This window comes from Petaurus breviceps, unplaced genomic scaffold (assembly GCF_028583685.1).
Source record: "Petaurus breviceps papuanus isolate PSGF00001 unplaced genomic scaffold, PetGlider_PUasm1.0 90731, whole genome shotgun sequence".
NCBI lineage: Eukaryota > Metazoa > Chordata > Mammalia > Diprotodontia > Petauridae > Petaurus > Petaurus breviceps.
This window is the reverse complement of record NW_027187325.1, coordinates 4928998-4953355: the sequence shown is the minus strand read 5'-3', so window position 1 is coordinate 4953355 and position 24358 is coordinate 4928998. Positions and strand designations below refer to the sequence as shown.

General features: G+C 35.6%; 1 pseudogene; it reads left to right on the top strand.

The window, feature by feature from the left end:
• The first annotated feature begins 11651 nt into the window (after positions 1–11651).
• Positions 11652–12308, top strand: LOC138145279 (large ribosomal subunit protein eL29 pseudogene; annotated as a pseudogene).
• Positions 12309–24358: the final 12050 nt, after the last annotated feature.

The window sequence follows — 24358 nt, the reverse complement described above, 5'->3', positions numbered from 1 at the left end:
ACTTCCTTCTAGAGACGGTGAGTGTAAACTATTAAATGGAAAGGTCAGATAGCTTCATAGGCTGAGTTCAAAGGGACATCAGAGATCATTCAGTTGAACCCCTCATTTTACAAATGAGCAAACTGAGGTCTAAAGAGGTTGATAATTATAAAATCATAGGTTTGAAAATGCAGGGGACCTTGTGATCTAACCCCTTTATTTTATATATGAAGAACCTGAGATACAGGTAATTTAAGTGACTTGCACATGGTCACAGAACTATTTTCCATTTATTTATTCATTTCATTTATTATCATTCATTTCTTTATTTATTTTAAAAAGTTGGGACAATTTACTCTTTGTCTTGTGCTTTTTCCATTTATGATTTCTTGAAATACAGCTCTGAAAAAACAGGCTTTAAAATATCCAATTGTGATTTAGATCGGCTTGGTTATGCTTTTAGACCCAAATTACTGTGGCTTTCATTGAATGATCAGTAGCCTAAGCCTCTGTTGGTCATTGTTTAGTTTTGATGTCTTAGAATGAATGTAAATAGAAATTATTTTCTGTTCTGGACAGAAATTCTTAGGGTCTTCTGCTGAGGGACTGATTCTTTTGTGATGGTATACTAGGCCAGTTTTCCTCTCAACTCTAACCTAACCCTTAGTTTTTGAATCAACATTGCCTCAGACAAACTGAGACCTGGGACAGGTCTTAATTTTAAAAGTTCAAGGTCACCCACTTCATCCCAGGCCATCAACAGTTGTCTTGACTCTTCTCTTGCCACTAGACTCAAGATGATTCTGGAGGAGAGAGGCTGATGACTGTGTAGTTCTGCCTCACCTAAATCCGATTCAGTGCACAAATCAAGATATTACCCTCCACGAACAAAGGAGGGACAATAACAACAATAATCAGTAGAGATAACTTCCATGAGATTTTCTTCAAGGTATTTTACCAATATTATTGAAGCTGCCATACATTTTTCAAGACTATCATCGTTATTCAGGTGACATGACTGGAAAATTGACTGGTAGTGCAGAAAACATGATACAATAGAAAACACAAAGAATTTAGACTCAGAGGACCTGGATTTGAATTCTGTGTCTGCCACTAAAGACCTGGGAAAGGTCTTAATTTTAAAAGTCCAAGGTCACCCACTGGTTGTGACAACTTGTGCATTGAATTGGATTTAAGTGAGGTAAGTTAGGTAAAGTGTTATAAAGGTAATTTACTGGATTTGGGAATGAGAATAACCTAGCTTAAAATCCTGCCTCAGATAATTACTAGCTTTGTGACATTGTGCAAATCATTTAATCTGAATCTCAGTTTCTTCACCTATATAATGAAGAATTTAGATCTTAAGGTCAATTCCAGTTTTAAATCTATGATCTTATAACTACCAACCTCTTTGGACTTCAGTTTGCTCATTTGCAAAATGATGGGTGAATTAAATGACCTCTTTGAACTTGGCCTATAAGGCAAAGTGACCCATTCTTTTGATAGCTTCCACTTCTTCACTTAAGAAGGTACTGGTTTATACCACTAGGGATCCTTTTCTAAAGCAGTAATGCCATTGGAATAAACCTGAAATAATATTAGAATATTATTATACTAGTCTAGAATACTACTGGATTTCGATTGTATTTATTTCCTTCACTTTTTTTCTAATTTATTTTATGGTTAGATATATCTAATTCTGAGAGGGGAAAATTGAGGTCTCCACTATTTCCTGGTATCATTCATTTAACATTTTCTTTAATAATTTTGAGCCTGTGACATTTGGTGCTTACATATTTAATGTTAATATTCCTTCATTGTCTCTAATAACTTTCAGCAAAATGCAATTTCCTTGCTTATCTCTTCTAATTATCCTATTTTTGCTTTTGATTTGTCTCAGATCATGATTACTACCCTTGCTTTTTTTTTTACCTCATCTGAAGCTTAAGCGATTGTATTCTAGTACCTTATTTTAACTTTGTCTCTGTCTTATAAACAACATATTCTTGAATTTTGATTTCTAATTCATTCTACTCTGTTTCCATTTTATAAGTGAGTTCATCCCATTCATATAAACAGTTATGATTATGTCTTTTTCCTTCTGTCCTGCTTTTTTCCTATTTATCCTTCTCCCTTTCTTTTTACACTATTCCTCCTCAAAAATCTGTTTTGCTTCTGACCATCTCTCTTAATCCACTCTCCCTTCTATTACCTCCCTTCCATTATTCCCTTTCCCTCCCACTTCCCTATTGGGTTAGATAGATTTCTATATTCAACTGAATGTTGCTATTCCCTCCTTGAACTGATTCTTATAAAGGTAAAGTTCAAGCATTACCCACCACTCTCCCATCTTCCTATCCATTATAAAAATTCATGCTTGCATCACTCTTTTATGCGAGGTAATTTTCCTCATTATTTCTCTCCCTTTCCGTGTATTCCAGAGCACCCCTCTTTCTCACTGCTTATTTTTTTCTCATTTTCCTATCATGATAAACTCATACCTGTGTCCTATCAGAAATGACAAATGATCACTGACAGGTAGAAAAATAGGGATATTAATGCACTGTTAGTTGAATTATGAACTGGTCAAACCATTGTGACAACAGAGTAGAACTATTAGCAGTATTACTATTGGGTCTGTATCTCAAAGAGATAAAAGAAAAAGGTAACACATATTTGTTAAAAAAATATTGAAGCGGCTTTTATGGGGTGACAAAGAATTGGAAATCAAGAAGATGCCCATCAAATGGGACATGGCTGAACAAGTTATGGTATATGATTGTGATGGAACACCGGTGTGCTATAAGAAATGATGAGCAGGATGGTTTCAGAAAAACCTGGGAAGATTCATATGAACTAATGTAAAGTCAAGTGAGCAGAATCAGGAAAACATTCTACATAGTAACAGCAATATTGTATCATGATCAACTGTGAATATAATGTGTAGTATAATGATCCAAGATAATTCCAAAAGAATTGTGATGAAAAATGCTATCTTCATCCAGAGAGAGAACTGAGAGAGTCTGAGTTAAGACTGTAACATGATTTTTTCACTTTTTTGCTGCTGGATTTTGGGCCAAATGGCTAATACAGAAATCTTTTGCATGATTTCATATATATAATTGATAATACATTTCTTGTTTTTTTTTCAATTTGCAGTGGAGGGGAAGGAGAGAAGGAGAGAATTTAGAACTCATTTTTTAAATGTCAAAAATAAAAAAGAAATAAATTCATTGTGAAAAAGAAAGGTTTGGGCTGTATGATATATCTGAGTGAAATAAGGCAAATTTAAACTTGGCACTTCAGGGTCACCTTCTTAGGTTACTGTAATGCTTTTGGTGCCTACTTCATCCAAACTCAATCCATTGATGCATCTGCTCCCAAAACAAAAGAGGAATTAAAAAGCCTTTCTATTATTCAATTTCTGCCCTGCTTTGGATTGTTGATCCTTTCAATTGGCTTTTGGAAATTGGAGCATTAGGATGCAGGAGTATGCTTTCTGAATGCTCAAACAGTTTAAAACTTTTTGTGATTATATCACAACAAAGCTGAGCTCTTACTTTTTCCCATAAACAATTCACCTGAATTGTGCTTAGTCAAAAAAGTCAGAGGCATGAAATATCTGCTGGTTTCTACTATAGGACAGTATCCCTTACACAACATGATAATGCATTCACATTGTGGAAATCAAATCCTTTTTTACTGCTTTGTTTCTAAAATTTCTAATTGTAAAAATATCTTGCATTTATGTATGACTTTCCATGCACTATCTCTTGTTCTCCTCATAAAAAGCCTGTTTTGAGCACTATTATAATCTCTGTTTTAAAGATGTAAACCTTTGGGGTCTGTGGCAAATTGATTTGTCCAACATCATACAACTAATACCTATCTGAGGAAGGATTTTTAACCTAATCATCCTGTCTCTGTTATGTCACAATAGATCTTTGGCGATATACTTCTAATGGGGTCTACATCTTTAATTATCTCACCATGAGTTCAGTATTTGGATATCTGACTCAGAGACCATGTTTACACATGTGTGTCTAAACATAAAAAATATGACAGCTATTTTGAGTTGAAAGATACCTTATAGATTATCTAGTTTCCTTATTTTACATATTATGAAATAAGTCTATGGAGTTGCCAAAAGTCACAGACAAATTAAATAGAAAAGTCCAGGATATGTTAATACAAATCCAGTGGTCTCTGTACTGCACTATTCCATTTTAATTTAAGTTCCTTAATTGAAAGAATAATTTCACTTTTATCTTTGTATCCCTAATGCTTAACAGAGTGCCTGTCAAAATTAGTAAGTAATTAAATATCTGTTGATTGATTTGATTGAAAATTCTGCCGATACTTGGGGAATATCTACCACTTCTAATAGCAAAACTTTCAGTACATGTGTGCTTCTATTTAACTCTTTTGCATACATCTCACAATTAACTGAATTATAATCTAGATGGATCTGTGTGTTCAACTGTGTGTGGAGAGTGTAGTTGGAGAACAAATTGCTTGAAAAATAAGACATTCACAAAACATCAACTTGAGTTATGTTCCCATAAAATGCCTTTAATGAGAAGATCAAGTTGCTATCTAATGAGTGGACACAACACATCCTTTAATGTGCTTTTTCACAGATCAAATGTTGGAATGAGTTGAATGGACCATGAGCCTCTTGGTTAAAGAATAAAACTAAATGAATTCAACAAACATTTTTTTTTAGTTCCTATAATGCTCAAAGTTATCCAATTAGTGTGACTACCAAAAAGGATATTTCTTTTTGTTTTTAGAGCTTTGATTGACCTTAGAGTTGATTTAACTCAAATGTCTGGTTTTATAAAAGAGGGAACTAGTACTTAAATATCTGAAATGACTCGGCAAACATCACATAGCTAGCTAGTAGAAATAGAGCTATAACCTTGTCCTCCACATTCCAAACTCAAGATTCTTTCCACTAGTATCTTACAGTTCAAATTATTTTCAGATTCTATATCTTTGTTGACTAATGGTTAGCAATAAAAAGAGAAATTTATGATTAACTTTTTTGCCAACATAATATCAGGCATTTCCTCAGGGGACCTATGTAATAATGTACTTCAGACTTTTGATGACTAAGGAGAGGAAGACATTCATCTAAATTGAGCAGAAGGCATCTTGGCTGCAGGTAGTATTTTTTTTTTCAATATTGCTATTCATTGATACAATGGATTGGGGAAAATATGGTGCTATATTAAAAGTCAGGGTTATGAAAATGGATAAATGAGATATGGAGCAAGAATATAATGGAAGGATTGCTCAATAAGAAATGATATATATGAGCACCAGATTTCAGGAGAGTGAATCATCAGCAGTTGAGGCGGTTTCCAGACTTCTCGACCCATAAATGCCAAAGAAAAATTAAAAGGTCAATGGGGAAATCTGTTGGAACCAGGCAATTAAAGAGAGTGGTCCAGCCCTTTCCCCCGGGGCAGGAGATGGTAGAGATGAGGCAACTGCAGTTGCTGCCACATGACTGCCTCTGGAGCTCCTGGCCTGCAGATCAGGCAATCATTCAGAGGGTAATCGCTCTTGCTTTGACCTGCTTGCTTAGATGTGGATCTGTGGTCTTGGGTGGTGGCCCTGGGGTGTGCCAGAGCTTGGGGTGTCTCTAGAGATGGCACCCACCTCAGACCTCTGATAACATGTGGAAAAAAAAAACAGGGATTTGGGACATAGCTTGATCCATTCTTGAAGCAGAGTTCTTCTGTGGCAAAGAGCTCAAAAGTCAAGTAATTAGCCAGCAAGATGAGGAAGTACAATCAGACCATAGAATCCTCTTTGTAGACAAAAATATCAAAACACAGAAGCAGAAGAAGTCAACAAAGCAAAACTTCTGCATCAAAAGCTTCCAAGGAAAATATGAACTTATTACATGCCATGGAGGAGCTCAAGAAGGATTTTGAAAATCAAGAAAGGAAGTGGAGGAAAAAATTGGGAAGAGAAATGAGAATGATGCAAGAAAATCATAAAAAGTGACTCAACAGTCTGCTAAAGGAGACCCAAAAAATACTGAAGAAAATAACACCTTAAAAAATAGACTAACTAAAATGGCAAAAGTGGCCCAAAAAAACAAGGAGGAGAAGAATATCTTAAGAAGTCAAATTGCCCAGATAGAAAAGAAATTTCAAAAACTCACTGAAGAGAATAATTCCTTCAAATTTATATTAGAACAAATGGAAGCTAATGACTTTATGAGAAATCAAGATACTATAAAACAGATCCAATCAAATGCAAAAATAGAAGGCAATGTGAAATATCCCATTGGAAAAGCCACTGACCTGGAAAATAGATCTAAGAGAGATAATTTTTAAATTATTGGACTACGTGAAAGCCATGATCAAAAAAAGAGCCTAGAAATCATCCTTCAAGAAATTGTCAAGGAAAATAGCCCTTATATTCTAGAACCAGAGATCAAAATAGAAATCAAAATAATTCACCAATCAACCTTTGAAAAACATAACAAAAAGAAAATTCTTAGGAATATCATAGCCAAATTCCAAAGCTCCCAGGTCAAGGAGAAAATATTCCAAGCTGCCAAGAAGCAACAATTTTACTATTTTTTTATAAATACAATCAGGATGTCACAATATCTAACAGATTTTACATTAAGGGATCAAAGGGCTTAGAATATGATATTCTGGAGGTTAAAGGAGCTAGGACTAAAAGCAAGAATCACCTACCCAGCAAAACTGAGTATAATGCTTCAGAGGAAAATATGATCATTCAATGAAATAGATGACTTTCTTTTTTTTTTTGAAAAAAAAATCAGATGAGAATATCAGAGCTGAACAGAAAATTTGACTAGCAAATACAAGAAGCAAGAGAAGCATGAAAAGGTAAATAGGAAAAAGAAATCACAAGGAACTTATTAAAGTTGAACTACTTACATTCCTACATGGCAAAATGATAATTGTAACTCATGAGACTTTTCTCAGTATAAGGATAGTTTAAGGGAATATATATATGTGTATATATATATAATGTGTATATATATATATATATATATATATATATGTATCCATACACATATGTATGTATAAGAGGGTATATATATATATATATATATAGATTCATATATGAGTGTGTGTATATGTATGTCCATGTATACATAGACAAAGGGCACAGGATCAGTTGAATAGGAAGGGATGATATCTACCAAATAAAATTAAGTGGTGAGAGAGGAATATAATGAGAGGAGAAAGGAGAGATAGAATAGGGTGAAACATCTCATACAAAAGAGGCAAGAAAAAATTGTTACAATGGAGGGGAAGATTAGGAAGGTGAAAGGGAATGGGTCAATTTTACTCTCATTGAATTTGGCTTAAGGAGGGAAAAACATACACACTCAATTGGGTATCTTGCCCTACAGATAAGTGGGGAAGGGGATAAAAGGGGAAGTGATGGAGGGGAAGGCAGTTTGGGGGGAGAGGGTAGTTAGAAGCACATACATTTAAAAAGTGACAGGGTCAAGGCAGAGAATGGAATGGGTGGGATAGAATGGAATGGGTGGGATAGAATGGAAGGAAATTTGGCTAGTCTTTCACAATATATCTACTACGGAAACGTTTTGTGTAACTACACATGTTTAACCTATATTGAATTTCTTATCTTCCCAGTGGGGGGTGGGTGAGGAGGGAAGAAGGGAAAGAATCTGGAAATCAAAGTTTTAAAAAGAAGTGTTAAAATGTTTTTTGCATGTAACTGGGAAATAAGATATACAGGCACTGGGGTATAGAAATCCATCTTTCCCTACTAGAAAGTTAGATGGGAATGGGGGAGGATGTAGGAGAAAGCAGATTGGAGAAAGGGGTATCCAGTAGGCTCACTATCTTGGGGTGCAGGTAGGGGAAAGATGGGAGGAAAATTTGTAACTCAAAATCTTGTGGAAATGAACGTTAAAAACTAAAAATAAATTTAATAAAAAGAACGAGAAATAAATAAAAAACCTTGAAGGAAAAAATAAAAAAAAAGAATTGATAAATATGAAAACAGAGAAGGAAGGGAAGGTGTATTCACAGATACACTGTTAAAAGAGCAAAATTGGGAAAATATATACAATGATAACAATGTAATTGGAAGAAAGAACAACCAAAATTGGATGTGTAATTATGACATTCAAGCTTAACCACAATATGAGAATTTGCCTTTTCTTGCTTTCTTTGCAGAGTTACGGGTATGTAACATTGGAAATACAAGACCCGACATACTGATTTTGCTGAAGTTTCTCCCTCAGTCTGTCTCTGTCTCTGTCTGTCTGTCTCTCTGTCTCTGTCTCATTCTTTGTTGAGAGGAATAGCTCCGGGCAGCCAGGTAGCACAGCGAGTCAGACTGACCTGGAGATCGAATCCCGGCCTGGGACACTTAGCACCCACCCAGTAACACCTGGCCGTGTAACCTTGAGCAAGATACTTAACCCCAATTGCTTAGGGGAGGCCAGGTGGCTCAGCGAGTAAGCGCACTGGTTCCAGTGTGATGACCTGGATCAAATCCAGGCTTGCATACTCAGCACCACACCCAGAAATAACTGGCCGTGTAACCTTGAGCAAGTTACTTAACCCCGATTGCTTATTAAAAAAAAAAAAAAAAGGAATAGCTCACAAGGTAAAGGATAAAATTTAGAAAAATGGTTGACATATAAAGAAATATGGAAAGAAAGTTTAAAATAAAAAAGGCAGATAGGAAGTGGGCAAAACCTTAGACCCTCTCTATATTAGACCTCTGCAATAATCTAAGAGTATTATAATTATATGATAATTATATGATTATTTAAATGTCATAAATTCCTTAAATATCACACACTAAAGTATATATGGAAAACAAAAATTTCCAAAGATAAACAAGTTGGTTTTTTTTTAGATTATTTGCAGTTTGAGATTATCCATGCCATTGTCTCTATCTACAAGTTAAATCAGTTGTTGATTACATTTTCTGTTCCATTTACTTTATTGAATAAAATGGGTCTCTCACACTATTGTTTCTCCAGTGATTCTCTAGTCATTTTGGAAGTTATGAGTTATCTGAATATTTACTGTAGCTGCGTTAACTTTGAGATGCTAAATGACTTTTGGCTTTTGGTCACTTCAAAAATGCAAATCCTGGAATCCATGTCAGGTATAAACAGGATTGATCATGTCTGTAAAGTGTGAATTGTCATAGAACTTCCAGACTTATATATTGATTTAAGCTACTGAGGACAAGAAAACACACTTTGGAATGAGTATCCAAACAACAAGGTATTTAAGTTTTTGTCTCTTCCCAGATTGTCTGCTTTGCAAATGTGACAGACTTAAAGAAGCAACTACCTCTCATTTATACCTCTAAGAAACCCTTGCAAAATGGAGACTTCATCAAAGAAGCAAATCTTTGGATGAATATTTAAATAAATACAATAAAATTATAATGTTCTTTGTAATTAGGTAGTGTTGAATGGCAACCCTGGACCAGGTTATATTTTTGGCAGTGGACTGATTATAAAGTGACATGCCCTTACCAGTATTTTTTTAACTTTCAGTAGAAATGATTTTTTGTTATTGTGCATTAATCAGTAGGCTAATTCACATTTTCTAGAGATAAATCTATCAGAGTTCGGAGATGAACTAGCATAAATTATTCATTTACTCAGAATCAGACTGGACAATTTCATTTCTGCCCCACATGCTTTTACAGATGAAAGATAATCTCCACGAAGCATTCTGATGCCAGCCTGTATTATGACTCTTCAAAGTAAATGACCTAATGCATATTTAGTTTCTGTGTATTCATTGCTACTTTGGAGGAACGTGTATTGCCCCTCACATTAACTTTTGGCTAACAAATCAGTCCTGAATTGTGATTTACCAGACTCAGTGTTTTTACTTTAAATGTCAATCTTTGTGAAATTTTTTCTGTTTATATGAAGATTTTTTTTCTTTTTCATATCCAAAAGCCTTTTTCATTCATTGTTCTCTATATATTGAGACATTGTTGTTTACTGCTAAGGAGTGGAACAGAAAAGAATGTTGTTTTCACCAAAGAACAAAACACGGACATGTGAACAAAGTCAGTAAGACTTCTCAGATGTTTGAAAAAGGTAAGGTCAGAAGGCCCTTGGGAAGACATCCGATTTCCATTGCTGCCTTCAGGAAGAACTGCATCAAAGTTAGGATGGTGAGCTTCCTTCTTCTCAAAATGTCAATATACCAATAATTAAATGACCTTTGATGACTAATACATATGGCAACACATGATCTCACGTGAAATACCTGAAAAAAGCAACAGTTATAAGTGCCCACTGCTCCCTGGAAATGTGGCAACTGTCTACTTTCAAGAGAAAATCCTCACACTAATTCATTAGAAATTTTTCAAATTAGCAGTAATAGTCCAGGTTTTATCTCATAGTGCATTATGAGTATTTAGGGTTATAGACTTAGAACAATAAGCTACAACACAGACCTAGAAGGTCCTTTAGAAGTTATCTAGTTGGGGCAGCTAGGTGGCACAGTGCATAGAGGACCAGCTGTGGAGTCAGGAGTACCTGAGTTTAAACCTGGCCTCGGATACTTTACACTTACTAGCTGTGTGACCTTGGGCAAATCACTTTAACCCCAATTTCCCTGCCTTCCCCCTCCCTCCCCAAATAAACCAACTTCTTAAGTGATCAAGTTATCTAAGTGGTACAGTGGATAGAGAGTAGATATGGAATCAGGAAAACTGAGTTTATATCTTATGTCAAATTATTTAAATTCTTTCTGCCTTGTTTGCCTTATCTCTTAAATGTATATAATTATAACTCTTACTTCATAGGGTCATTATGAGGATCCAAAAAGATAATATATGTGTGGAGCCTCTCTTGGGATACTCTCCCTGACTTGTATTCAGGCTCATGGGAGAAATCTCAGAAGTATGGCTACTATCTCAGATTCTAGGAATAAACCTGTGGTTAAATACTTCTAAAAATTAGACCTCATGAACCCCCACCAGTGTGTTCCCCATTAGAAAATGGCCTATAGAAAACATTTAGATTCCAGAAAAAGTTTTTATTAAGTGACATAAAAACTAGCTACAAAATATTTCCTTCACAAACCTAGTACACACTCTTCTACAACACACAGTACCTATGAGAAGAGTAGACAAACAGAATGCAGTGGGAGTGAGGTATATGTATAAGATACATATCTGTTAAAGAAAACTCTAAATTCTTGGTCTTTAAGGGCTTCAATGTGGATTATTGTCTGTTCCTAGTGTCCCCAAAAGATCCACCCTTCATATGACATCACTGCTAAAAGGGTTTTTCACCTGGCTGTGTTCCTCAGAGGACATTTTGTCACTTCTGGTCAGGAGATAATTCATAGTCTCCACTGGCCTTTTAGAATGCACATGAATTCCTAAAATGTTTTAATCCATTTTAAGGTACAAATGTGACCACTAAAAGCTTTAATTCCTTTACAAAGTGTGGAATAATCAACTCATGTGTGAAAAAGGACTCTACCTTTTAAAGGGTAAATACAATTGGAATAAAACATGCACTTACATTTTATTATTTCTGTCTTGCCATGTAAAACATGAAAATATTTAGAATTCACTCTTTCTCTCTCTCCCTTTGGTCTCTTCCAGTAGGTGAAGTGCCTGTTAGTGCAGGCTGCGGTGTAAAGATGGCTAAGTCTAAGAACCATACCACCCACAACCAATCACAAAAATGGCACAGAAATGGCATCAAGAAACCTAGCTCACTGAGATACGAGTCTCTGAAAGGGGTTGACCCCAAGTTTCTAAGAAACATGCGTTTTGCCAAGAAACACAACAAGAAGGGGTTGAAGAAGATGCAGGCCAATGATACCAAAGCCATCAAGGTGCTGAACACCAAGGCCTCCAAAGCCAAGCTCCTCAGGACCAAGATCCCCAAGGCTAGAGCCCAGTGTGCTGGCCACAAGATGGCTACCAAGTGTCCAGGTCCTAGTATTGGCATCAAACTTCCAGGCTCCAGGATCATGAAGCCTTACTCTAAGGTTGCCAGAACCACTGACCCCAAGTCTACTAAGCCCACTGACCCCAAGGCTGCCAAGCCCATTGACACCAAGTCTGCCACCAAAGTCAGTAAGACAGATCCCAGTGCTACCAAACCTGGACCCAAGGCCACCAAATCTGATGCTAAGGCTGCCAAATCTGATTCCAAGGCAGCAAAGTCTGACTCCAAGGCTGCCAAGTCTGATCCCAAGGCAGCCAAGTCTGATTCCAAGGCTCCTAAGCCTGCTGAGTCCAAACCCAAAGATTACGGGGGCAAAGCTGCTGGTCCCAAGTCTTCAAAATAGATGCTTCCAGACAGAAGGACTTGTTTAAAGCTAAAACCACTCTTTTTTCCCAGGCAGGGTATGGCTATTCACTATTTTGTACAAATAAAGGAAATGGTGAGTCATAAATAAGAAAAAAAAATAAAATATTTAGAATTCTAAAAGAGGGAGTAGTAATAATAGCAGCAGTAGCAGCAACAGTAGCTTCAATAGCAACAATCATATTAGTAGCAATATAGTAGCAGCAACAGCTATAGTAGTAGCAGTAATAGCAGCAGCAGCAGCAGCAGTAGTAGTTGTAGTAGTAGTAGAGACTCTAGGAAACCCCTTGAACTCTGAATCTTCCCACTTGTATATATGCATATATGTGTGTATGTATATAAGTAAGTATATATATGGATGGGTGTGTGTATGCACACAAATATTTGTGCATGTATATATGTATGTATATATGTTTATCTGCTATACTATTGCCATGCCTCCCAATTTGTCTGCCTGCCTCCAGTTTCTTTCCCTGTATCATTCCCCCTTCACACAGACTCAGTTGATGTGTAGATAATTTCTCCTTAATTACTATTTTTTTTCTTTCTCCTCAGAACTGAGAATTGAAAAATAAAAATGAACAAACAAATAAATAAACAAATGCCACTGGAAGATCATGCTACTCCCATGGATTTAGTTATCATCCCTGAGTGATGTGTGAATGCATGCTGTGAAGGAGGTTAGCTAGTCAACAAGATGTCCTGTAAGCATCTCAAACTCAACATGTTCAAAACAGAGCTCATTATCATTTCCTTGAAACTCACCTTCTCCTCATTTCCCTTTCTTAAGGAAAGGCACCCATGTCTCCCTAGTCACCTGTTTGCAAAATCATAATATTCTGCAGCTTGGAACCAATCATTTGCCACATCTTGTTGATGCAATCTCTACAATATCTCTCATGCTCCATTCAAATAGCCATTAAACTTACTTTGAGTCCCCATCATATATTTCCTGGATTATTGCACCAGTCATACATATAATTCTGATTTTTTTTTCTCCAGCCTGCTTCTACTTGAATTAGTCTCCCATTCATCTGCAGAATTTATACTCTAAAAAGTATATCTTTAACTGTACCACTTCCTATGGGGTGGCTAGGTGGCCAGTGAATAGAGCACTGGCCCTGGAGTCAGGAGGACCTAAGTTCAAATCCAGCCTTAGACACTTAACACTTACTATCCATGTGACCTTGGAGAAGTCATTTAACCCCAATTGCCCTGCCTTGCCCCTCCAAAGAAAAGGAAAAACAAAAGAAACTATTACTTCCTTGGCCAGGAAATTTCTGTGGTTCTCAATTGCCTGAAAGATAATCTACAACATCTCTACCCTTCTCTGCTTTTTTGGAAACATTTTCTCTTTTCAAATTCACTTCAAATCCCACCTAATGTAAAAGACATTTTCTATTTTTCCAAATTAGTAGGACTGTAACCCAGAAGTCACTTTGTGTTTACCCTTTAAACATTATTTATTTGAATATGTGTCACCTACCCCCCCCACTAAAATATAAACTTCACGAAAGCACACCTGTCAGTGTCTTCTATTTTATTTTTATATTTCTATCTCCAGAATCTAGTACAGTACCTCAAAAGCATTAGGCAATGAATATTTGCTTATGGAGTTGAATTGAATTTAACAAAAATGCTTTTAATAGCTAAGAGAGATTGAGGGTAATAATTATTCCAGCAATGTCAATTTTCTTCTTCTAACTTTTGAGTAAGAACCTTTCTAGATCCACTGTGTTTGACTAACTCTTCAGGATACAAGGGGCTCTTTCTCATTTCTAATAAGAGTTTCTTACTATCAAGGTCATGGGGCATAGATAAATTTTCCCCAAACAATGGAGTAGGAGGGTCATGGGAGTTAAATATCCCAGGGACTCAGGATTCACGATTGTTTGCCATAAAGTACTTCTAGGTATTACTCATGAAAAGACCAGAGAGGAATAGAAAAAAAAAATGACTGTCAAATACAATATTTAAAAGAAGTATAAAAAGGTGAACAAGAAAGAGAAATTATAAGGGATTCAATAAGGTTAAAGTCTTTATTTATATTCCAAAATATGAAGATGATACGTGCAACTTTTAAGATTTTTACTGCTATTTGGGCAGTTCAAAGGAGCATGCAGAGACAGAGGACATGGGTAGGAATTAACTTTGATTAGATGATGTATAAAACATTAAGGGGTGAGAAAAAGGATTATATTGGGAGAAGATAGAAGGGAAAGGCAGAATGGGGCAACCTACAACACATAGAGAAGTGCAAAAGAATTATTATAGTGGAGGGAAAGAAGCGGGTAGGATGGGGTGGACAGTAGAATAAGTTTGAAGTTACTCTTACTAGAGCTGACTCCAAGAGAGAATAACATAGTGGAGCATAGAAATATGTCTCACCCCCTAGGGAAGTAGGAAGGGAAGGTGATAAGAGAAGGGGGTGAACTGACAGATGGGAGGACACATTGAGATTGGTGGTGGTCAGAAGCAAGATGCTTTTGAGGATGGACAGGATGAGAAGAGGAAGTGAGAAGGATAAAAAAAGGGGAAAATGCAATGGAGGAAAATCCACAGTTAGTAATTATAACCATAAAAATAGTTGCAGCAAGTTTTCCTGATAAGGACCTCACTTCTCAAATACATCAAGAAGTTAGTCAAATTTATAAGACTATGAAGCATTCCCCAATTGATAAGTGGTCAAAGATATGAACAGGCAGTTTTCAGAAAAAGTAATTAAAGCTATTTATAGTCATACAAAAATGCTCTAAATCACTATTAATTAAAGAAATGAAGATTAAAACAACTCTGAAATACCACCCCACAACTATCAGATAGAAAAATATGATCGAAAGGAAAAATTATAAATGTTGGAGATGTGGGAAAACCAAGACACTAATGCACCTTCAGTGGAGTTGTGAATGTGACCAAAGGAATTATAAAATCCTGCATATCCTTTGGCCCCACACTATTGCTGCTAGGTCTATATCCCAAAGAGATAGAAAACAAAAATAAAAAGGATACATACATACATACATATACATATATACATATATATGTATATGTATGTATATACACACATGTGGGGTGGGAGGTGTAAAATCAGGTATTTTGTGGTGGCAAAGAATTGGAAATTGAGGATATGCCTCTAGATTGAGGATTGACATAACAAGTCATGATATATGATTTTGATGGAATACTATTGTGCTATAAGAAAGGATGAGTCACATGAGTTCAGAAAAATACTGGAAACACTTTCACGAATTGATGCAGAGTGAAGTGAGCAAAATCAGGAAAACATAGTTACAGCAATATTGTATGATGATCAACTGTGAATGACTTAACTATTCTTACTAATACCATGGCCCCAGACAATTCCAAAGGACTCATGAAGAAAAATTCTCTCTACTTCCAGAAAAAGAAATGATGGACTTTGAACGTAGATGGAATCATAGGTTTTCAACTTTCTTTCTCTTTTCTTTTTTTTGTGTTTTCTTTTTCACAACATAAATAATATGAAAATATATTTTGCACAACTACACATGTGTGACATATACCAAATTGCTTTCCTTTTCAAGGAAAGGGGAAGGCAGTAGAAAAATTAGGAACTCAAAATTAAAAAAAAAGAAAATATTAAAATCTGTATATGTGTTTGGGAAAAAATATTAAATGAATTAAAAACCAACAATATAAGACTATACTTGATTGTGTTGGGGAACTCCCTTACCCTTAAAATACATTGATGAAATCTTATCTTAATGACTTTTTGAATCAAAACAATTTCTATGTATGAAGATTTCACCTCATTCTACATATCAGGGAGAAGGTTGATCCTGTTAGTCATAGATTCTGAAGTATAAAGAGTTTATAACTTTTCTAAGTCATCCACCATTTTGTAACAGCCAGCATAAACACAAATTTTAAGTGAAGTCAATTAAAATATATGGTTCAGTTCATTCCAACAATTCCTTCCTCTCAAACTCATTCAACATGAAATAACTGAATGATTAATTTTGTTACATTTAGATAACTTTTGTTTGTATTATTAGCTGTATCTTAATCTCCACAGTTCAGGGATCTTAAGCTGGAACATAACTTGTTTATAAATTTATTTTATAATTATATTTCAACACAGTTGATTTTATTTTCACTCCTATACATTAAAACAACAGGAACAAAATTATTTTGAGAAGAGGTTCACAGGCTTTAGCAGACAGTCAAGGGGGTTCATGATACAAAGTTAAGAACCTTTGCATTACTATATTTCCTTATATCAAGTTCAAATATATCTGGCTGCAGTCAAATTCCTCACAAATAACACAATAAAATGTTCCTCTTTCTAGGCAGTGACATGTATTATGGAACATACACTGTTCCTGTAGTAAGGATATTTGAAGTTATATGCTAACCCTCCTACCTGTGGAACATTAAACAAGTTACTTTATTATTATTATTTATAAGCATTGGGGTGAAGTAACTTGCTCAAGGTTACACTGCCAGTTATTTTTTGTGGGTGCCAAGTATCTGAGGCCAGAACCGATCCCAGGTCTCCCAACGCTGGGGCCAGCGCTCTTACTCAGTGCTCCACCTGACCGCCCTGACAAGTTACTTTATTTACAAAAGGAGGATGTTGAATGGGTGATCTTTTGGGTAAATCTGCTAGTGCCAGAACAAGAACCAAGTGTCAGAACCAGAACGTAAACCAGAAATTTAGGAACTAATGATGGTTTACTGATTTCCTGGAAAGGGAGTTCCATGCATATAGGTGAAGACTCCCCAAAGGAACAAAGGCAAAGGTTATATAATTTTCATTTTAGACAGGGAGTGAATTGGGTCTGAGATACCTCAGGATAGGAAAGAGTCTGTTTTGGGGCCAGTAACAATGAAGGCTCTTCTTCAACTTAGCTATCTCTTTTTTTTTTTTTGAGGTGGAAAGGCAGGGCAATTGGAGTTAAGTGACTTGCCCAAGGTCACACAGCTAGTGAGTATTAAGTGTCTGAGGCCGGATTTGAATTCAGGTTCTCATGACTCCAGGGCCAGTGCTCTATTCACTGTGCCAGCTAGCTGCCCCTTATCTATCTTTTGTAATCCCTTTCAAGAGATAGAACTTTTTCCAAGACTTGCTGTTTCAGCAGAAAGGAAGGTGGTAAGACAGGATGATAGGGGATGGAGAATGGGGAAAGGGGAGACAGCGCTGCAGTCCAAACAGGGTCAGAGGCAAGACAGAGGAACTACAGACAAAATGGAGTTGCTTTAGTTTTCTCAACTATCCATATTCCTCAAGGTCTCATTTAGGTCTAAATCCTAGCATTATACAGTCTTCATGCTTTCATCAATGGCTGTTTTGTTCTGGGGAAAACAAAGAAACAAAAAAGAAGAAACTGCAGAAAAACAAGATCCAGCTTTCTTTGGGACAAGATTCCTGGATGTATCATTCTTATTTGTTCTGTTTCTTTCCCTGGTATTGCCCTTGTAAATCACAATCCCTCCTTGGTGTTTACACTCTTCAAATGCCATATGTCGCTCTCATTATTGTAACCTGCCTGGGGCTGTTATGACAAGGACCAGATACATGTAGAAATGGGATGGAATAAGAATGCTTGAGGACACTTCCCTATAGGTATTACTAGGTCATGATAAACACGTTAATTCTTTCAACTTTCCTGCATAAAATAGGCTCCTTCAGCTTCCACTTAATCATTTTTGAAATGACTAATCATCATTGCCATTATCATCCAAAATCATTCATATTAATTGTGTTTTACAAAGACAATTATTTAAGTTCAGCTTTCCTCCCTAAAAACGTGCAGTTAAGAAGTCAGCACCGGCATGACTAAACCTATTATTCAATTTAATTCCATTTAATGTAAGCCAATTCAGTATACTTTATTGAGTACATTCTATCTGAAGAGCACTATGTTAAATGTGAAAAGAGAGAAGATGATAAATGAGATACAGTTATTGTCTCTCAAAGAGCTTTTAGTCTATTTATGACTAAGACACATGCAAAAATAAATATGATTCAAAGCAGACTGAGAACTACTCTAAGGGGAAGGACAAGCAAAATACTTCAAGATTGTAGAGAAGGGAGACATTATTTCTATAATGATGGATCAATGAAATCTTCATCAAAGCAGTCCTATTTGAACTGGACTTTTATGTAGAACAAAAGCAGGCAGACAGTCAGGATGGTTAAAGTATTCTAAATAGAGGGTATTACATGGGCAATGGTACAAGCATATAAAGGTATGCACTATGTTTAAGAGATGCTCAATCCAATTTCATCAGATAATAGAATAGATAGAAAAGTGGTTTGGAAATAATTCAAATGAGGCAGGTTGAGGTTAGCATTTTTTTTAATAAGAACTAGTGTGAAGTTGGAATACAGTAATTCAACTTTTTGACAGGGTTAAGAACCTTTTGTTTGAAGGGAAGCAGCAAACAAAAATAAATACAGAGGGTTGGGGGTGGTAGAACTAATTCTAGAAGATCTCCATGCTATTTCCTGCAAAGATAAAGATGAGATTAGTCATGGCTTCATATAATCATCCAAGATGGCTTCCTGGAGGAGAGTAAATGGCCAGGACTTTCTGATAATTGAAGACAGTCACATTGGTACGTTATGATGGACAAAATATCGGAGGCCAGGTGGTACTTCAGGATTGTTCAAATATTTTCATATATTTGGATAATTAAGATGACCAGAACAAATGAAATTCAGTGAAGTAGATTTGTATTTCTCTAGAGATTCTTCACGTTGATGAAACTTCTAAGTTATCTTTGTCATAATTGATATTTATTGTGCTGCTCCACAAAGTATCAATAGGAGGTTTAAAAAATTGGCAAAATATTTCATAGAAACCTATTTATTGATTTTTAAAACTTATTTCAGATGACGTATAATTGTTAAAGAATGAGTACCATATTGATCACCATAGCACCCGACTACAGGATAAATATGCAGCTTGGAAAATGTAGATTTTTTAAAAGATTTTTGGAAACTGCAAAAAAAAATACATTGTCATAAAACCAAACACCTGTGGGGAAATGAAAAGATTTGATGAATCATCTGAATAGTCCAAGACATCCAGATGTTTAGCAGTATGGAATTATTTTATTTGGATACTTTAGCTGATGTTTAAATGTGCTATGTTAGGATATCCCTTTGTATTTGTGAAGAGGGAAGAAGAAAACAAACTAAGAAGACTTCTTGGAAATTTAGAAACTAGAAGGTAACCTACTTCCCCCCCCCCAAATTTAAAAATGCTCATTTTTAATCTCTAGAAACAGTAATATTAAAACTGATTGAGTCATTTGTCCATAACTTTCTTTAAAAATTAAATTTCCATATTCATTATTATGTGAAGGTGATACCGAGTTATGCCTGGTTAAGTTCTAACTTGAATTATATCAAATTTTTAAAAAATGAGTGAAGCTGCTAAAAGGATACTGATTTAAGGACCAACTGAGCTTGGGAAGGATCATTACCAGAAGAATGACCACAAAGCATTTATTTGTTGTTTTATTAATCGCTGTAACACATTAACATTTTTGAACTGGTTGAAGGAGAGACCATACAGCCATCATAGATCTCTTGAATTCTGAAGTAATAAAATATTAATACCTAAGGTTTACATATTTGAGAGAGAGGTTATGGAAAGAAGAGAGGAAAGTAGTATTACTACAAATCTATGTAGTAGATTCTCATCTGTAAAAGAATAGAGTTGAAAATAATAAGTTGTAACAACCATTCTAACTTTAAGATGATATAATTCTATATAATTCTCTAGATGTAATTAGTAACAGAAGTATGTTTTTAAAAGGTGTTAAGTAACTTATAAAAGCAAATCTTTTGAAGTCTAACACAAGGGTGAGAAATTCAATTAAATCCTCCAAAATCATTACTGGCCACCTCTTATGAACTCAGTTGTGCCCTAGTCACTGCAGAGGGATGCCAATGATCACATATAGTTAAAATTTAGTTGCTGATAACAAACCATGGAAATGTAATTTTAAGCAACATCACAAGTTGAAATGGTTTCTCAATTCCTTTTCCAATGGATTTTATGGATCCATTTTATCTAACAATTACAAGTTAAGTGATTTGCCCAAGGTCACACAGCTAGGAAGTACTGAGTGTAGATTTGGACTCAGGTCTCGCAGTCTCTAGGCTCAGGGCTCTATTCACTGAGCCACTAGTTGCCTCTATACCTGTGTGTGTGTGTGCTTGACATTCAAATTAATAATCAGTAAACATATTGAATAACTACTAATAAACTGCCACAGAGTTAGTTACTAAATTAGAATTTAGGATTTTCAGATTTCTATGTACTTTGCAATAGTGGCATAAATGCTTTCCTGTCAGTACCTCCTTCTATCCCTCTATTCCTTCAAAACTATGAACATGCACATGCGTGCACACACATATATTACAAAATTGGAATTTTTAACTCCTATCTATTCTTTTCCTACCAAGATTCACTAATAACTCAAGTAAATCTCAGCTCTCTTCAATTCTCAAAACCCTTTTCTCTCATTTCTGAAACTTAGTGACATGATAAATGGTAGTAAGCAAGGTTAGGTTGAAGGACAAGCCAAAAGGAAAAAAAGTGCATGTTTCCCATGATTCTCATGACTGAACATATGGCATGAAAGATATTATCAACCTATCTGCACAAGTGTATGGTCTCCATGTAACTGTGTTAAGAATAACGAGTGGTTTCACCATGTGTCTATAATATATAGTGTAACTCATGAGAACACATGAAGGGGCCAGTCCTTCTAGTGATCCCACCTCTCTTAGGTTTGCAAAGTCCACTTAAGTGGATTGGTGATGATGATGAGAAATTCAGGATTCCAGGATGTGGTCAGGGCACTAAAATAGGGACTAGCTTTTATGCAGGTTACGTAAGTTTGACTATCTGCTAAAGAGAGAGAGCATTTGACAGTAGCTCACATGGTATCTGAACTGATGTAACCCATAAAAAAAATAGCTCCATTTTGAGAATCTTAATCATTAGAAGAATAACTAGCACTTATAACACACTTTAAGATTTGTAAAATATTTTACAAACTCTATCTCATTTTGTCCTCATAACAACTCTTTAAGTTAGGTGTCATTATTATCTTATTTTACAAATTAGGAAACTGAGGCCAAGAGAAAGTAATTGATTTGCTTGAAGTTATAGAGTTATCTAATGGTCTGAGGGAAGATTCAAAATCAGGTCTTTCTGACTAGTCCAACATTCTAAACCCTGTACTACCTAACTGACAATAGCGTTCTCTGACCTCTTTCTCTTCACAATTACTCAATATTGTGTTAGGTGTTTATTGAGTGCTTGCTATATTTCAGTATTTGTGCTAACTGGTGGAGATGTGAAGACAAAAGTGATATTATCCCTTCGCTCAGAGAGTTCACATTCAAGTGGTGGACTTATATAAATGGTAGAGATTGTGGTTATGCCATTTGTACCTCATTCTTGAAGAGGATCATAACATCAGGGAGATGATCACATGACTTGTATCTGAATTTGATTTGAGTGAGGGAGGGCTGTGCAAGGGCACCAGCCTCACTTTCTCCTCCATAGCCATCTGCATCCAGTGACCAGATGTTGGTCAGGACAATTGGAGATGGCCCAGGAAGCAGTGAGAGACCTTGGCATTTTTAAGCTAAAGTTATAGCAAATGCTCACTTTGAATGAGGCAACTTCTATTCAGTGAATAGGCCTCTTTAAAAAGTGAGTCAAGGGATGACCCCTTTAATCTGAAAAAAAAATCATACTGGGAGAGGAATACTCTCAAGGCTGGTGGTCAAAAGAGAAAGAGTTATTATATACATTCACTCTGAGCCAGGAGGGCCCAAAAGATAACAATTAAGTGGTGTTTGGGGAGGGCAGGGACCTACTGGTGTCTAATCAATGTGATCCACAGTGAATTGTGTTTAATGCTTGGTTTTTGAGTCAGAAATCTAGCCAGTGAACCCCAATTTAATTAAGTAGGTTTTGGCCACCAAAATTTGCCTTCCTTTGGGCAGAAAACACTTAGTTAAGAGCATGATACCAGAGAGGAGAGGAGAAAAGGAATCTATCTATCTATCTATCTATCTATCTATCTATCTATCTATCTATCTATCTATATGTATATATATATACATACACATATATACACACACATATACACATATATATGCATATATACATGTAAATAAGGGAAATTTTTACTCCTTTCCATTGTAGCAGAAATCATTGCTACGTAAATCTGTGCCAGATTCTAGCCAGTTAGGTAGGCTTCTAGGCTAGGACTCTTCACTCCAGTTCCATTGCTGCCTAAATTCTAGTGTGTCACCAATGGACTTACAGTACATATCCATAAGGTATTTCCAATCACTAAGCTGAAATGTGATAACTGTATAAAAATAAATATTTTATGTTTAACTCTAACTTTGTATGTCAGTCAACAAACATGTATTAAACACTTCTAATGTACCAGGCATTTTATTAAATGCTAAAGATACCAACATGGCCCCCTGCCCTTAAGAATCTCATTATGATGGGTAGATCTCACATGTACACATTACATACATACATACATATGTGCACATACATCATAAATGGAAAGTAATTTCAGAGGCATGGTCATGAATTTGGGGAAGAGGATACTGAGAACATCACTTTGCGGGAGGTTTAAGCTCAGTCGAAGAGAGTCAGAGAAACAAGGTTGTATATGAGAGGAAGGAACTTATAAAAAACATGGAGCCAGGAGATGGAATATTGTATACAAGGAAAATCACTGTGTGTTGATGCTGGATTGTAGATTATATAGAGAACAATGAGTTATAGGAAGTCGGGAAAGGTAACGAGGGACATGGCTGCAAAGGACTTTAAAAGTCAAACAAATGACTTAAAATGTGATGCCAGGGGTAGCAGAGAACTGTTAGAGTTTATAAGTAAGGGATCGACATGCTCAAACCTGCACTTTTGGAAGATCAAATTGGAAGCTGAGTGGAGGATAGCCTGCAGTATGTGATGATCTTTAACCATGTCTAATTTTTTAAGCTTTTTTTTTTCTTCATCAGGCCTATGCCTTTGGCTTCCAGGCATTGGAAATTCCTTAGTCTCACCTTACCTTCCTACACTGTCATTAAAATTGATATTCTCCCTTTCTTTCAAACCTCTTGCACTAGTTCTTCTAACATTATGGCTGAAATGATATGCAATCTTTTTATGACACCTTAGAATTTACTCAATTCTATTAAAAAGAGTCTATAGTTTCTACCTGTGGATATTATATTTTAGCCAGCATAGAAGTCTGAGAGGGCAAAATCATATGAATCAACTTTGTGGTAACGTAAGACCTTTCAGTTTTTTACTTCTGTTTTTCATCATATATAGTTCTTGAACTCTGTTATCTGATGTACAGGATGGAGGTGCTTGACATGAATCTGGGGAAGGCAGTATTTTGCATATTTAATAAAGAAGGGAAAAAATCAAATTTGGTATCTTCTCCAAAAAGAATTACCAAATGAGAATCACTTGGAGGAAGTGGGGATAATAGCCAAAATACATTCCAAACTTTTCTTCCAGTTTTGATTGCAAAATGTTCAGTATTTTCCTTCATTTGAATTAACATAGTATCGTATACATAGTATATACTCAGACAATATTTTTAAATGAATGATTAAATGAATGAATCTTTGGTGATTTTTGCCATCATTTTCTATAGAGCATGGATAGTAAAAGAATGTCAAGTATGGATTGACACTTTGGTCTTCAGTATATCCTAAACATTCTCAGTTTTTTCCTACCATCTTAAAGGCCTAACCAAAAACTGTATCTCCTTCTACTAGCTATGAATCATTCTTGGTGTTTTTATAGGCTCTGTTGTTTTAACCATTCATTAATAGAATGACAAGTATTTGAGGATAAGGATTTTTTAAATTTTGTCTTTTTTTTATCCCCATTGCCTTTATAGTACGTCACAAATAATAGGTGGTTGATAAGTATTTGTTGCATTGGACTTGATTAGATTGGTTTATATATAAAGTAA